The following is a 17141-nucleotide window of genomic DNA, read 5'->3' on the forward strand; positions in this document are numbered from 1 at the left end:
GCTCCCACGACTGCTTCTAGTTAGTTGAACTGCTATTAATTGCGCTAATCAGTTCCCTTAATGTCGTAACAATGTAGCTGACAGAAGAAAAAGGAGGCTGCCCTGTACACCGAGCTCCCACGATATAGAGAAGCAGGCTGGAGTCAGGGACAGGCAGGCCATGGACCTCGCAGTCTGCCTCTGTGGCTCTACGGCTGCCAGCTTGTCCCCGTGTCCAAGATGTTCCTCAATCCCTTCGCAAAATGGTGCCAGCACCTGAGGTCCGACTGTTTAAACATGTGTGCATTTTAAATGAGAATTTCTAGGAAGAAGCTGTCTGCGAATGCTGACTGGCTGGTTAGAGCTGCAGTGGTGAGGAGATGTTGGGATGTCGTTGATCCAGAGACTAGTTACCTGATAGTTTTAGTCCCCAGAATTCTTTGCCTACCTCTTTGTCAAAACTAATCCATGTCATAGATTTAAAAAAAAACTTTTTGGGATCTATTAACTTAGTAAACCCTTAGAAACCAACAATCCAAAAGCTAAGAATGTCATCAGATAGCATCGTGGGGACATAGAAAACATCCCCCCAATTTGCTTTAACCTCCTTCCTTTTGTGCCCACCAACGTGTTTTGCATTTGCCTTGCATTATAACTTTCTTCGTTCAGTAAAACTATGAAACTTCGTGAAACTGCATCCACACTGGGAAAAGGGGTGACCTAAATTTGTGTTCTTGGACCATGATCACTCTACATGGCTCCGGAATAAATCATCCTTAGTCCCTTAAGGTGACAGCTGTGTTTCTGTGTTTACAGTCTCTGAGGAGCATTCCACATTCAAACTATCCGAGAAAGGGAGGGGTGCACCAGAGGGAAGCAGGGACCAACCTCTTCACCCTTGGAATGTTGACTATCTTTGTCTCCTCTGTGAAGTCATGTGACTACAAGGTCCAATGTCTTTGTCTCTGTTATGTCTAATAATAAGATGTCATGAAGCAATGATCTTCACCATGGAAAAGAAGTGGGGAAGGATGGAGGACAGGAAGGGAAGCAAAGAAAGGGCAAAGCAGGGATGGGTAGGGTAAAATCTCAGGAAAGGCAAATCCAGACATCACACATCAGACAAAGCTGCAGTTGTCCCACGTTCACACTCTCCCTCGACTCAGAGGCACAGCATCTTTTCTGCTAAGACCTGCTCTATGCTCCCTCCCTGAAGTAAAGACAAAGAGTCTGAAGGGCAAACCTTGGAGGCCAGAGTCCAGTGAGTGGGTCATGAGCCAGAGTCGTAATCAGCCCCTAATGGGAATGCCAATAGCAGTACCGACACCCTGTCAATCAACTCTGCAGAAGGACTGGAGTTCTCTCATGGAAATCCAGAGAAGCCAGGAGCCCTGTGCTGTCTGAGTCACACCAACACCCAGAGTCCTCGAGCAAATGCAGAAATCCCAGAGCACACCAGGACAATCCTCACAAAACACAAGAGCCCTCTAGGTTTGGCACTGGGCTGGGGATAGGGGTCAAGGGGACTGAAGGCTTTTCTGAAGTGATAAGAATCTGCCACCTACAGGAACTAGTTAGACATTTAAAATGGAAATAATGGGGCATTTCCCACCCACTAAGTGGCTAATGGTCCTGCTAATCACCAGGTCTCCCTGAAGGGCCCACATGAGCAGCTCAGACATGACCCAGGGCTTCAAAAAATCCACACATCTCTAGACACTTCCTGTAACAAAGACTTTGCAACAAGTGGATTGTAAGGGAGGGAATGAAGGGCTGGATTTGAACAAATATGCCTTTCATGCATCTATATAAATTCTCAAACAATAATAAAAGAGATTAAAAAGAAAACACTTGTGGTTGGTTATTTGGCTCAGTGGTAGAGCGCTTGCCTAGCAAGCACAAGGCCTGGGTTCAATCCCCAGCTCAGAGAAAAAAAAAGAAAAGAAAAAGAAAACACTTCATTCAAGGCCAACTATCTCCTTTGGTCAGCATTTTGCTCCAGGCTGGTGAGATGCTCAACAGGTCAAGGCCCTTGCTGCCAGGCCTGAGGACCTGAGGTCCACACATGTGCAGTGGCAAGCTCACACACACTTATTAATTAGTAAACTAATGAATTAACTAATTAATTAAAGTAAATTATCATTTCTTAATAAATAAAACATTATAAAGCTGTCGCTTGCATGAAACGGTCTGCATTATTAGCTGACCCCTGACCCGTTCTCTCTCATGCTCACCAAAGAGAGGACCATGTGGGCCTATCACCAACCTGTGCTTAGCACCTGACAGAATTCTGAGTGTATCTGTCTGTTGAATGAAGGGCACCCTGGGCATGCAAAACACCACCCGGTCCAAGACAGAAGGGTGCCTCAGTGCACGTATGCAAAACCAAAGTTCAGATGAGTTCACGAGAAACCATGAAATATCACACAGCCCGCATGGTCAAACCTGAGCTTTCTCAGAATTAAAATATGCCTGATTCTACCTAGCGTTTCCCCTGAGAACCAGCAACCGCTTCTTGTCTCGTTCTCATCTTTTCTCCTCTATCTTTACTTTGTTTAATAATAATTTTAAAAAATCCTAACTATTGGAGAAATACCTGTTCATCAAACAGGAATAAACAGGTGTCTCTTGTTAAACAAGATGGTTTTAATCTTTCTTGGTACATTTAGACCTATTTGGGTGAGTTTTGTTGTTTTGTTTTTGTTTTTGTTTTTGTTTTCAACTTAATGCACACTGCCCCATCATGGAACAAAGACTTGGGGGGAAACACTGCAGGTTTGGAGTTTGCCCTTGAGAAGCCCCTACAGAGTCAGGCAGAGGACACTCTGGCTGTCCTCTCCTTTGTTCTGAGAGGAAAGAGGGGAGCTCTCTGTGGTGATTACAAATACCTGTTTCTCTTTTATCTACTTGTCCCCAGATCCACTCTCCCTGCCTTCTACGCCAATATCCTGCTCTGGAATTAAATAAATGAATACATACGTGTGTGTCATTGCATAAGCATAAGCATGGGAGGTCAGAGGACAACCTTAGCTGTCTTCCTCAGTCTCTGGCTCAACTCCCTTCAGTGGTCAAGTTGACACACCTGGGAAGAGGAGACTGTAGCTGCTTGTTTTCTAATACTAATTGGGTTCCCCAAATTAGTTTGCAGGAGAAAGTCTGCACATAGCTTCTGGGAACATGCCCGCAGTTAATTCTGATTGGTGAATAAAGATGCTAGCCGCCAATAGCTGGGAAGGAGAGAGAGAGACAGACAGACAGAGACACACACACACACACACACACACACACACACACACACACACAGAGAGAGAGAGAGAGAGAGAGAGAGAGAGAGAGAGAGAAAGAGAGAGAGAGAGAGGTGGGATTTAGGGTTCCCAGGCTTGGGTTCTGGAGCAAGCAGGACAGAGAGGTCCCCATGCCTTAGGGGAGTATGGAGGAGGGGAGACAGAGGCTGCCATGGAAGGGAAATAACATGCAGAAGGGCAGAGCTGCCGTATAAAAGGGCTAATAGATCATGGCCCAGAGGCCTGCACCTTGGATTCAAGAACAGCCAAGATGAAGCATAGAAATTAGTAAATAGTAACATGGAGTTATTGCTGGGAGGGGGATTCTAACAGCATGGAGGGTAGGCAGCTGCCCAGCTATGGGCTGCTTTAGATATAGAGGCTGGGGGTGTTTCTTTCATTCGGGAACAGAAACCATTGAGGTGAGTAACCCCGCGTCGGGATTTATTATTATTATTATTATTATTATTATTATTATTATTATTATTATTATTATTGTTCTTGTTGTTGTTGTTGTTGTTGTTATTGTTATTGTTATTATTTTACTACACGGGACCTCAGCAGAGCATTTGCCTTCATTGCATTTGCCTGTGGACAGATCTGTGAGGCACCTTTTGGAATAATAACTGGTGTGTGGAGGCCCACTGTGGATGGCGCCACCTCTGGGTGGGCGGTCCTGGTTACAGAAGAAAGCACTGTGACCAAGCAATGAGCAACAAGCCAGTACACGGTTGTTCCTCCACGGCCTCTGCTTCAGCTGCTGCCTTCAAGTCTCTGCCTTGAGTTCCTGCCATGACTTTCTTCCTGATGGGACTGATCAAGCTGAAGTCAACCCTTTCCTCCCTGAGATAGTTCACACAGTATTTCATCAGAGCAAAGAGAAGGAACTAAGACAGTTCCACCCTGCCTTGCTTTGTGTTCTTGCAACAAACTCTCACACTTACACCCCAAACATACCAGTCAGGCTGGTGGACCAGAGAACTTCGGGGATGCATCTGTCCACCTCTCTGGTACCAGGACTCCAGGCCACCATGTCTGACTTTTATTTTTTAACGTGGGTTCTAGGGACCGAACTCAGACACTCATACTTTCAATGCAAACACTTTACTGGCTAAGCCAGCTCCTTAGCCCGAGAACCCCACCTCAGAACCTTTGAAGCCATTCCTCTGTCAGACCACAGTCTCTCTTTAAGGCCCACCTTCCTTCCATGACAATGTGATGTGGTTTAAATTTCTAATCAGAAGACAGGAAGCCATGTGAGCTATGAAGGATTTTGCATTGTTTCTCAATAGGGCGGCATTTTGCATTTGTAAAATGTGAAGTTTCTGGAAGAAACCTCATCTGCCTTATGCTGCACAAAATAATGAAATACCTTTAGTCCATGAAGTATAACTTAACACCCACAGTAATCATGAAGAAGGGAGGGGTGGATATCATCTGTGATTTGTGGTCCTGAGAAAGGTCAGATATTTAGCAGATAGTTATCAAACATTTAACGGGGAGAGGGGCGATAAAAGAATGTAACTTTAAAATTATATTAACTTCACTCTTCTTTGGGCAGAAACATTTTAATAATATTCCATTGTCCTTCCTGGTGTCTGTGTTTTAATTGTTGTATCACATCCACCTCATGGGACATTGGCCCTTATTTGAGTGTGTGGTTGCTAATTCCTAAGGAGGGCCTGGGGAGGGGCTGGCAAAGTGGGCTTGCGATAGGACAGAAGGTGAGTTCAAATGAGGCTGACAATAATTCTGGCCTGAGAAGGCAAACACAATAAATATATCTGCTGGGAATGTGTCTGGTCACAGTAATATAAAACCAATCAGTATCCCTTAATCCCAAGGGTGTGGTTGACTTGGGAAGATACACCAAAGCACACACAGCATCAGTTCACCAGCCCAGCCATCCCATAGGACTCTTGGCTCATCCATCTTTCTCATCCTACTGCCCTCAGTGATTGGCTATAATGTAGTCACAAGATGGCGGCTGCATCCCCAGAGAACACATCACACTCCTCCACAGCAGAACTCCAAGCCTGGATGGGAGGAAGAGGAAGAGAGATGAAACTGTCTTGGATAGCTCCCTATTTATGACAGACAGAAAAAAATCTTTGCTCAGAAGATTTTTGGTGTGTCTCAGTGAGTCTTCTGATGCACCTCAACACCAGTGACATGCAAAGAACAAAGCTAGTGTGACTGATTCAAGCTAATCAGGATGCCCTCCATGGATTAAAGGATAGAAAGTCAGTTATACTAATATCCAAATGAAACTGGCTATTTGCAGTGAGAATTTTGGTGTATTTAAAAACATAGAAATATGATAAGAGAATGTTTTTGTTTTAATCCAGGCTGTGGGGTATGGGGTTGCTTCCGATTGTCAACAGTAGCTGACTATGATTTGCCTCGTGCTCTGGCAAGGGCGTGATTTTGCCAGCAGCAGATAGATTTTGCAAGTGAGTAACATTTGGGATGCTGGAGACTTTTCAGAGAACATATAAATGCTAGAGCCCCAGAGCTGGGCTGCTGTTTGTTGCCGTTTGTTAAATAGTCATGCCCAAAGAAGAAATTAAACATCCTGAGAATGAAGATCAAACTTTCCCCCCAAGGAACTCGATGCCCCTAATCAACAGGAGGTCGTCTAATGGTGATAGAACCCCTTCCCCTCTCTCCTCTTTTCTCTCCTGTCTAGTGTTAGGGGGTTGAATGTGAAAGAAAGGAGAACCTACAAAGTAGCAAAAGGACGGCTAGAGCTATTGAATGAAGGTCCATCGTCAGCCACAAAGTATAAGGCGTGTGTATCAGGTGACAACACAGACAATTTTAGGAAACCGGCCAGTTGGATTCCACTGTGATTTAAATAGAATTTAGCAGCTCAGCAAAGAGGTATCTTCCCTTCCCAGTAATTTGGGGACATGGTACAATTCAAGGGGATATCCTTGTTTGTTCCATATGTCTCAGTCTCTCTCTCGTTCCTCACACTCTGGTGTCTGAAGTGGAAATTTCTGGTTGTCCTGTGATGCAGACTCATGTGGGGTTTTGATAAGGCGAGTCACATGATATTGGGAGAGATACGAGTGTGACTCAGTAGACACTGATGAGGTGCTTGCCTTGTTTGCCCTGCAATCCCTCCTTGGTCTCGATTCTCACTGACCTTCAATTTATTGAGGTGTGGAAAGAGCTGCTGGTGTTCCAGCTGGTTCTGGTCACTCCTGCTGACTACTGCCAGTTTGGTGGAGGCCTGACTGTTTCGGTAGATTGTGCTACCAGTGCTGACTTGTGTTTGGTGACATTTTTTTTTCAACTGGACTATTGGTATCCTGACACTACTGGACTGGACTGCAGGTGTCCTGACAGCTCAGATGGGATTTGCCCCAAAGAACTACTTCTAAACAGGTCCACATCCACTTGCCCTATTTATCACCTTTTCTCCTCTACCTTTGGACAGTGGGCCAGAAGGGGGCTCTAAGCATTTGAGAACCCTTATTAAAGTAGGTTTGAAAAAAATCTAAGTCTACATGTATCCCCATATAATGAAGGGGTGTCAGACTCTTCTCCATTACAACTTTTTTTCCCTTGGATCTGTTTTTGCAACTATGTCCTCTTTAAAAAAGTGCTCTGGGGGTTTTCTGAGGAAAATTCGTTACATGCATGGATGTTTAAAAACATAATTTCCCATTTGTGTGCATGCATATATGCATATGTGGTATGCGTGTATGTGCTCATGTGTGTGACATGCAGGTCAGAGGAACAATTTACCTTGTTTTTGACCCAGTGTCTCTCTGTGGCCTGAATCTAACCAGTATTGGCCAGAAGGTCTGGCAGTAAATCCCAGGAATTCTCCAAGTCTTGGTCCAAGAACGTAAACCCATGTTTAGTTTTTACCTTGTGTCCAGTTCCTCAGGCTCCACCCCAAGCTGTCTCCTCATCCCAAGCAGTGTGTTTGAAAAGGAAACATTAAGTAACTATTAGGTCTAATGGACTGACCAGAGTGATTCAAGCACCATAAGAGGATTACACACAAAGAGTGGGATTTCAGAGCATTGAGATGAGAATGTTAAAAGGAAACCCAGAGCCTATTAGGAAAAGCTGAAAACTATGTCTTCACTCACTCAAGACAAGAATCAACAGAAACCCAAGCTTGTGTCAGTTTATCTCCTATGAAACTGCATAAGCTTGTTTCTTATTTAAGAGGCATAATCCCTTTTCCCTCTGATGCTGTCCCTACTACGCTAAATGAAGCGGGGAACAGCTCCCTACAGCTGTGGGTTTGTGTGTGGACCAGGACCATAATGTCTCTCATCCCTGTCCCAGCCCAATATCATATTGGCACTTCCAATTGACCAGGTGACAGCAATGTCTGGCTATCACTTCTGAAGATAAGCAGGAACGTGCAAGGTCAAAGAGCAGAATTCATTGATTTTTCACCCAGAAATTGGGAAACATAACATTCCCGTTTTCTATTTCTTTAGATGGGAAACCTTGTGCATACCCGACCCTATTAGAGATGTCTCTCTCTTTGGACACTAGAACAAGAATTGCACTAAGACCTGTATTATCTTTAAAAACATCTACATGAGACTGTCTCCAAGACAAGTGGTGTGTGTGTGTGTGTGTGTGTGTGTGTGTGTGTGTGTGTACACTCGTGACATCTGTATGTGCATGCATGTAGATGTCAGAGGACAATTTTGGGTGTCATTCCTCTTTGAAATAGTTTTTCTTAGTCAGTGGAAACACATACATGCTACAACACATGTGTAGAGACCAAGGAACATGTTGTAGGATTCAGTCACATCTTCCACCTGGTGAGTCTTGGGGATTGAACTCAGATCCTCAGGCTTGGTGGAAAGTGCCCTTGCATACTGAGCTATCTTGCCAGTGCCTGTCTTGGTTTTTGAGGTAGGCTTTTCTCACTGGGTTCTGGGAACTGATGCCTGTGATGGATTGGGTGCGTGCATGCCTGTTTGCCTGCATGTGTGTGTGTGTGCGTGTATGTTCAGCCCAGGGAGAGGCAGCTTTAGAGGGTATGGCCCTGTTGGAGTGGATGTGGCCTTGTTGAAGTGAGTGTGTTACTGTGGGTGTGGGCTTTAAGACCCTCATCCTAGATACCTGAAAGCCAGTATTCTCCTAGCAGACTTCAGATGAAGATGTAGAACTCTCAGCTCCTCCTGCACTGTGCCTGCCTGGATGCTGCCATGTTCACACGTTGATGGTAATAGACTGAACCTCTGAACCTGTAAGCCAACCCCAGTTAAATGTTGTCCTTATAAGAGTTACCTTGGTTATGGTGTCCATTCCTAGCAGTATAACCCTAAGTAAAAAATTGACTTTGGGGTGGCCAGTGAACTTCAGCTGTCGCCTGGTCTCTCTCTCCCTGATTCCGGGTCAGAGTGCATGCTACCACCTTAGACTTGTTAGTTGGCTCCGGGGATCCAAGCTCAGGTCTCCATGCATGTACTGCAAGCAGTTTACCTGCTGCCCCATATCCTTTAGCTAACAAATGTGTTTTAAAGGAGATAGAGGTAGATCCCAGGTGCCTGACATCAGGGAAGCTGAGCTCTGGTGCACACAAGGGCAGCTGTTGCAGGGTGAGGGTCATGGTACAGGGGACATTAGGGCCAAGGAGACATAACAGGGACATTCTTGGGACTCACATTGCCAGTGCTGCCTCCACACAGAAGCCTGATGATGCCGGTGCAAGCTGGAGGAGAGCCTTCTCCATCGGTAGAGGTTGCTGTGATCTAAATGTCTCTCCTATCCCAACCCTAGGAAGATGTCACCAAAGATGACATCATTGGGAAGCAGCACTTTGGAGGGTGTGACCTCAGTCATAAAGATGGACTCCTCCTCTGTATTATTGGTGCACCTATGTTTAAAAAGAACCCCCAGAGAGCTTGCTGGACCTTCTCAGCCCAGGAAGATATAGGCAGTATGCACCATCTATAAGCCAGGTAGCAGGCTTCAGTAAATTTGCCAGGCTCTAATCCTGGACTTGAAGCCTCGTTATCAGCCAATCAGTCTCTGAGACTGGAGAGAAAGCAAGCTGGCTGGTTCCTGGTTGAGGCAGGGATCAGCCAGGAAAGGGGTGAACATACAATGTGCTTCATGATTTCTAGTGAGAACAGAATGCAGATGAATGCTTCAAGGCTAAGCAATATGAGAGGCACGGCTTGGTTAATCTCAGGCCCAAAATATAAACCAAACAAGAAAAATAAATTGTATGAGAGAGTTGGCAGACATGATTACTAATCTTGGTTGCTGACTTGAGTGGTCTCTACTCAATTAAAATGCACGCATCTGGCCACTTTTTTGAGGGATTTTCTTGATCAGGTTATTTTAATCAGGAAGATTGCCCTAAGATTGGGTGGGACCTTCTGGTGGCAACCCAGATTTAAGAATGTGACAGAAGGAGGCTTTGATTTTTGTCTGCCTGCCTTCACTCTCACTGGCAAGTTCATCTCTCCTGTGGCTGCTGCATTCGTTTGCTAATATTCCAACCACCTTCTCTGATATCTCATTGTAGACTGAAGACCAACGCCTCCAGGAAACTCACATGCCTTCAGTACCAGGTTAAGATGGCTGAGGCATCAAACATCATAGACTGAGCAGCCAATGCGGTTCTCAGGACCCTTGCATGAGACAGCCATTGTTAGATTATCCAGTGTCCTTAAGCCAAATTACCTTTTGATGTGTTTGGTGGTTTGAATAGGAGTAGGCCACCATAGACTCATGTGTTTGAATGCTTGACCCATGAGGAGTGATACTATTAGGAGGTGTGGCCTTGTTGGAGTAGGTGTGGCCTTGTTGGAGTAGATGTGGCCTTGTTGGAGTAGCTGTGACCTTGTTGGAGTAGGTGTGGCCTTGTTGGAGTAGGTGTGGCCTTGTTGGTGTAGCTGTGAGCTTGTTGGAGTAGGTGTGACCTTGTTGGAGTAGGTGTGGCCTTGTTGGAGTAGGTGTGGCCTTGTTGGATTGGGTGTGGCATTGTTGGAGTAGGTGTGGCCTGGTTGGATTGGGTGTGGCCTGGTTGGATTGGGTGTGGCCTTGTTGAAGAAGGTGTGGCCTTGTTGGAGAAGGTGAGGCCTTGTTGGAGTAGGTGTGGCCTTGTTGCAGTAGGTGTGGCCTTGTTGGGAGGGTGTGGCCTTGTTGGAGTAGGTATGGCCTTGTTGGAGTTGGTGTGGCCTTGTAGGAGTAGGTGTGGCCTTGTTGGAGCAGGTGTGGCCTTGTTGGAGTGGGTGTGGCCTTGTGGGAGTGGGTGTGGCCTTTTTGGAGTAGGTGTGGCCTTGTTGGAGAGGGTGTGGCCTTGTTGAAGAAGGTGTGGCCTTGTTGGATTTGGTGTGGCCTTGTTGGAGAAGGTGTGGCCTTGTTGGAGTAGGTGAGGCCTTGTTGGAGTAGGTGTGGCCTTGTTGGAGTAGGTGTGGCCTTGTTGGGAGGGTGTGGCCTTGTTGGAGAAGGTGTGGCCTTGTTGGAGTTGGTGTGGCCTTGTAGGAGTAGGTGTGGCCTTGTTGGAGCAGGTGTGGCCTTGTTGGAGTAGGTGTGGCCTTGTTGGAGTAGGTGTGGCCTTGTTGGAGTAGGTGTGGCCTTGCTGGAGTAGGTGTGGCCTTGTTGGAGTGGGTGTGGCCTTGTTGGAGTGGGTGTGGCCTTGTTGGAATAGGTGTGGACTTGCTGGAGTTGGTGTGGCCTTGTTGGAGTAGGTGTGGCATTCTTGGAGTGGGTGTGACCTTGTTGGAGTAGGTGAGGCCTTTTTGGAGTAGGTGTGGCCTTGTTGGAGTAGGTGTGGCCTTGTTGGAGTGGGTGTTGCCTTGTTGGAGTGGGTGTGGCATTTTTGGATTGGGTGTGGCCTTTTTGGATTGGTTGTGGCCTTTTTGGAGTGGGTGTGGCCTGTTGGATTGGGTGTGGCATTGTTGGATTGGGTGTGGCCTTGTTGGATTTGGTGTGGCCTCGTTGGAGTAAGTGTGGCCTTGTTGGAGTGGGTGTGGCCTTGTTGGAGTAGGTGTGACTTTGGTGGAGGAAGTGTGCCACTGTGGTGGCTATGCATTGAGATTTGTATATGCTCAAACTATGCTCAGTGGTACAGACAATCCCTTTCTGCTGTCTGTGCATCAAGAACTTTGGGCTCCTCCAGCACCAAGTCTGCCTGGATGCTCCCATGATTCCTGCCATGATGACAATGGACTGAACCTCTGAAACTGTAAGCCAGCTGCAATGGAACCTTTTCCTTTGTAAGAGTTACCTTGGCTGCTGCGTCTGCAGCCATGAGCATACTCAGTCTACAGAAGTGTCTTGCCTCTACTGTCCTCCACTGTGGTAAAAAGAAGGTCCAGTTGGACCCCAATGAGACCAATAAAATCGCCAATGCCAACTCCCATCAGCTGATCACGAAGCTGATTTAAGATGGCCTGATCATCTGGAAGCCTGTAACTGTCCATCCTCAGACTCGCTGCCAGAAACACACCTTGAAGGGCAGGCATATGGTCATAGGGAAGGGAAGGGGCACTGCCAATATTTGGGTGCCTGAGAGGGTGACCTGGATGAGAAGGATGAGCATCCTGCACCGGCTTCTCAGGAGATACTGCGAATCTAAAAAGATTGAATGCCATATGTGTCATAGCCTGTACCTGAAGGTCAAAAGGAATGTATCCAAAAACCAATGGATTCTTATGGAGCAGAACCACAAACCAAAGGCAGACGAGGCCTGCAAGAAACTACTGGCTGACCAGGGTGATGTTCGAAGTTCTAAGTCCAAGGACGCACAAAAACTTGTGAGAGGAGCACCTCCAGGTCAAGAAGGGGAAGATAATCAAGACTCTGTCCAAGGCGGAAGAGACCAAGAAATAAATTTTCCTTCTCGTCTGTGCATAGTGACCTCACTGTGGCCTCACATGATCAGTCATTAAAATAAAACAAGCCTTAAAATAAAATAGAGTTACCTTGGCTATGGTGTCTGTACACAGCAATGGAAATCTAACTAAGACAATGTGGATTCATTCTGCCATTTCTGTTTCTCTGGAAACCCTAATACAATAGCACTCTAGAGAGAGGAACAAGTACCCACCAGACAACATAAATTCCAGTTTCCTTTTCTGGTGAATATGAAGTTGTTGTGGTTTTAAAAAATAAATACATACTTGTTAGTTTTTTGTTTGTTTGTTTTGGGGTGTTGTTGTTGCTTCTGCTGTTGTTGTTTTTGTTGTTGTTTTTAAAGAAGAAACATATTAAGCCTCTTCATCCCTGACTGGCTGGCAAACCCCCGAGCCCACTTCAGCTAACGTGATTATGGCATTAGGAATGTGTGTACAAAAAAAACATAAAGTTATCCTGTCAAGTTCAGATGAGAGACATCAGCCATGTGGGCAAGCCTAGAGCCTCAACAATTTAACGCAGACAAATCAGGACACACAGTCAGCAGCCTGAGGAGCCAACAGAGACCAGCGCCTGCGTGTTGTGTTGTTATTTTCTTTTATGAATTTTTGCAACCACCCTGCTCATTAATCGTGTTCATAATGTTAAATTTCACACTTTTTTCTTGGCTCATCAAATATTTCCTTACTGAACTGTCAGCTCAACCCCCATCTCCATTGTAATGACTTTCAAATTAAGTTCTTCTGGACCACAGGGGATTTTAGAACTCTATGATGACAGAAAACATGGGGAAAAGAACCTCTTTCATTTTATTTGAAGAAAGACGTAGTCATTCACCTGCCGCCTTCCCCCAGTGCTGACTATTCCCATTCTCAGTGCTGAGACCTCTGCCTCATGGGCACCATCATATCCATGAGATGAGCACTTCCAAACCGGGAGGCATTATACTGACATGACCATACGGTCCTTTCTCACCTATAGCCACCGGGTTCCAAACTCCTGGTGTCCCTCCTCCCCTTGAAAGAGAGCTGTTGGGATACATGCTCAGCATCACACATATTCCAAAGCTCATTCCTTTTAAAAATCAGATGTGTTTATATTATTGAATGTGTGAATGTTCTGGCTACATGGAACTGTGTGCACCACGTGCCTGCCTGATGTCTGAAGTGGCCAAGAGAGGGCATTAGATCTCCTGAAACTGGCTAACAGTTCAACTGTGAGCCATCATATGGATGCTGGGAATAGAACCTGGGTCCTCTGCAAGAGTAACACGTGTTCTTCATGGCTGAGCCATCTCTATAAGCCCCAGAATCTGTGCCCTGTCCCTGGAGATGCTTTGCTACTCTACAAAACCACATGGGAGACTTGGTGTCCGTCCTCGGGAATAGACTTCACCCTATCAATGAAGAGGATGGCATGGCTGGTGGTATTGTAGACACTAGGAGACTCTGAGGGAAAGTGCCTTGTATATGGGAGTCCTGTGAGAACCAAGACTGGACGTACACCCTGGACTGGAGAGAGATTGGGATGGGACATTGCAGAAGATAAAAGAGTGATGGTGCCAAGGACATTTGAGCAATCCCATTAACTATCCAGTCTGGGGTCTTAGTTAGGTTTCCACTGTGGAGAAGAGACACCATGACCAAGGACAACATGTAATCGAGGCTGGCTTACAGGTTTAGAGGGTCAGTCCATGATCATCAAGGCAGAGGGCATGGCAGTGTGCAGACAGACATGGTGCTGGAGAAGGAGCTGAGAGTTCTACATCTTCATCTAAAAGAAGCCAGGAGCAGACTGTCTCCCACATGGCTGTGAGAAGGATTTCAAGAACTCACCCCCACAGGGACACACCTCCTCCAAGAAGGCCAACCTCCTAATAGTGCAATTTCCTGGGCAGTGCACATTCAAACCACCACAGGGTCTCTTCACATATATGATAATTGCACCGTTGTTTTAAAGTCTTGCTTAAAGACTCATGATGTTTGCGTGAAGAACATTCGTTGGGTCTGGGTGGCTCCAAAACCCCAAGAACATGAAGTCTTGTAGCTCCCTGAAGTATGAAATTGGCATGTGTGCACAGACCCTCCCATCCTCTGCAATATCATAATGTTAAGTGTGTGCAGCTTCAGTGTGCAGCCTCGTAAGTGCCTGCATGTGTGAGTTCTTGAGCCGCACAGTCAGCAGAATCAGGCTTGTGCCTTCTGTACTTTTGTTTATGGCTCTGAACTCTGGCTTAGACTGATGGGCAAGTAGTTCTGGGAAGGAAGATTGCTGGGTGCAGCCAAAGGCATGAAGGTATGTGATTTAATTACAGAGCTGAAGGAATCTGGCTCGTTTCTTCCTGTACCACATGAGAGATGATTTCACTTTGCCCAGCCAATTGCAAAAAAAAAAAAAAAAAAAATCACAGAGAAAAGGCACATAGGATGCTTGTTTTACCTAGACTAGATCATGAGCCCGGATCAGATTTAAATATCCATATGTACAGAGGAATCATTGCTTTTTGGTGCAGAGATGCCATCCTTTTTAAGCACCCAGGGCAAGATCAGGCAGATCTGGGTGTTTGGTGTGAGAACACCTCTCTTCCTGTGGAGTCCCCCTCATGACCACTAAGGTAGCCACATGATCCCAAGTTGACCACCATTCTACTCATTCCCATAAAAAATGAAGAAGAGCACATGGTTTGGGGAGATGAGATGGGCAGATTTTAGACCATCTCCTATGCACGGCAGAGAGCAGCGTTGAAAGACAGGAGAAGATGTTGGCTGATCCCAGGCCTTTTCTCACAGAAACAGCTGACAAACCGCCCCACAATGTTCCAGTTCCGGGTGTTTCCTTCAATAACAGAGATTTTAAAATAGCATTCTTGCATCCCCCTCCTTCCCCCAAGTGATGGACCTCGGGCCCATGGGCCACCAGGCTTCCTATAGGAGAAGCCTCTCTGCTTCCCTCAGAGCAGCTCTCCAAGAAAATAAATAGCATAAGCTCATTATTCAAATGAGGCTTTATTAATGCACAACTCACCCCCAAACTTTCCAAGACACCCATGGTAATGAGCTCCAAGCTCTCTTCCCCTCCAGTTTATGATGTCAAGCTGAAGAGCTGCATGTGACAGAATCAGGGAAGCTTAGGACAGGACAGCAGTTTGACTCCACAGTCTCACAGCTTGCAGAAGTATCTCGGCCCCAAAGCCTGTGTTCAGCCATCCTTTCAGGGGTAAAGGTGGTGTGGTTGGTGACAGGATGCCCAGAGAGCCTCTGAGGTTATAAAAGAGGCTCAACACAAGAGACTGTGAGGCTGTCTCTAATTTACACACCTGAACCAGCCCTGGCCATAATTCTAGGCAAAACGTTTCATAGATAGTAGAGCAAAAGGCACTGAGTCATGCTGACCTTTATTCATAGACTCACGTCCTTGCTCAACCGACGAGAACACACCTCCAGTGTCCTGGAGGAAGCAGCATTGTGCTTGTGGTTCGAACAAGACAGGATAGAGGAACTGGAGAGTTAAGGGCGACGCTAAAATGGAGAGAAGCTATCTTCTGGGGTCTAGCCTTTGTCTCCTGATGGCTGAGCACCAGAAACATCAACACAACCGACCCAGCCAAGGCTGCCTGCAGAGATAGTGCACGTTTTCCTAAAGATATCTCAGTCGAGGCTGAGAAACACATGGGCCTGAAGAGATAGCCCATCAGTTAAGAGCATGTTCCAAACTCGCAGGGAACACAAATTCTGTTCTTAGGATCCACTTAAGCAGCTCACAGCTGCCTGTAAATCAGCTCTGGGAACCTGAGGTCCTCTTCTGGCCTCCAAGGGAATCTGTAAACAATATGCATGCGCGTGCATGCATGTGTGTGTGTGTGTGTGTGTGTGTGTGTGTGTGTGCGCGTGCACACACACACACACAATTGAAACTGTCCTTACTGAGGGTCAGGAAGTATATGGCCTCTGGTTTCATGCTGTGACTAATCCACTCTCATCCCTACACCCAAACGATGTAACTATAAAACCATCTTGGAACTTTATTTGCAAAAGAAAATCCCCTAAGAGAAACAAGTGATGGGCTAGAGAGATGGGTCAGTCCTAAAGAGCAATGGCTGCTCTTGCAGAAGACCCGAGTTCCATTCCCAGCACCCACGTGGCAGCTCACAACCATCCATTAGTCCAGTTCGAATGGATCACACACCCTCTTCTGATCTCTAAGGGTACCATATGCATATAGCACAAACACATAGGTGCAAGTACATATAAAATAACAAAATAAATCTAAAAAAAATTAAATTAAAACAAGTACATTCAATCACTATATTTTACCTAATTTTTAAACTTCACTTTATCCTTCAACCTTGCTGTAAATTATATCTTTTGAACAATGGTGCCTGAAAAGCCACAGAATTGTGTATAAAGCTCTCTCTAAATGCCCGTGTTCAAATCAGAAACAGTGACAGTCACCTTCTCTGTGTAATAAACTCACTGATTTCCCCCTGTGGTTTAGTAGGGGATCCAGCTTTTCCTGAATGGAGGACCCTGAGTGGGACAGGAACTGCTCAGGCTGTGACTGCAGTATCCAGTGTCCCCACCAATGCTGACAAAGGACAGAGCCCTCCCCACGGGTCCCACAGACCCCAGATGCTGGTGCAATAATCGAGCCTCTTGATTTCCCTCTCTGTGAGGTAAAGGTATCCATTCACCTGGAATTCATCCAGAACCTTCAAGAGTCAGAAACATCCTGCAGAACGAAGCAGCGTCTCTGGCCCTCCCCAAGGTCCTGAGAACATCCTCGAAGTCCAGTTCACTGAGAAGATGAGGGCAGCCTGCCATTGCCACAACCTCCCTGGGAGCAGAGAGGGTGGGCAGAGGAGACAAACACTCTCTTTTTCCCATTCCTCATGGTTCCCATTCCTTACATATTAAACATGCAACTTGCAGACCCATCAGACAAAACACCAGGGGCTGGGAGATGGCTCATTACGTTAGGGATTCAAGGATCATAATTTAAATTCTCAGCCCTGGGCACTCTGTC

General features: G+C 46.1%; 1 pseudogene; it reads left to right on the forward strand.

The window, feature by feature from the left end:
* LOC147998054 (large ribosomal subunit protein eL19 pseudogene) overlaps positions 1–12095 on the forward strand; it is a 42123-nt pseudogene extending 30028 nt beyond the window's left edge.
* Positions 12096–17141: the final 5046 nt, after the last annotated feature.

Source organism: Rattus norvegicus, chromosome Y (assembly GCF_021556685.1).
Source record: "Rattus norvegicus strain SHRSP/BbbUtx chromosome Y, alternate assembly SHRSP_T2T, whole genome shotgun sequence".
Lineage (NCBI taxonomy): Eukaryota > Metazoa > Chordata > Mammalia > Rodentia > Muridae > Rattus > Rattus norvegicus.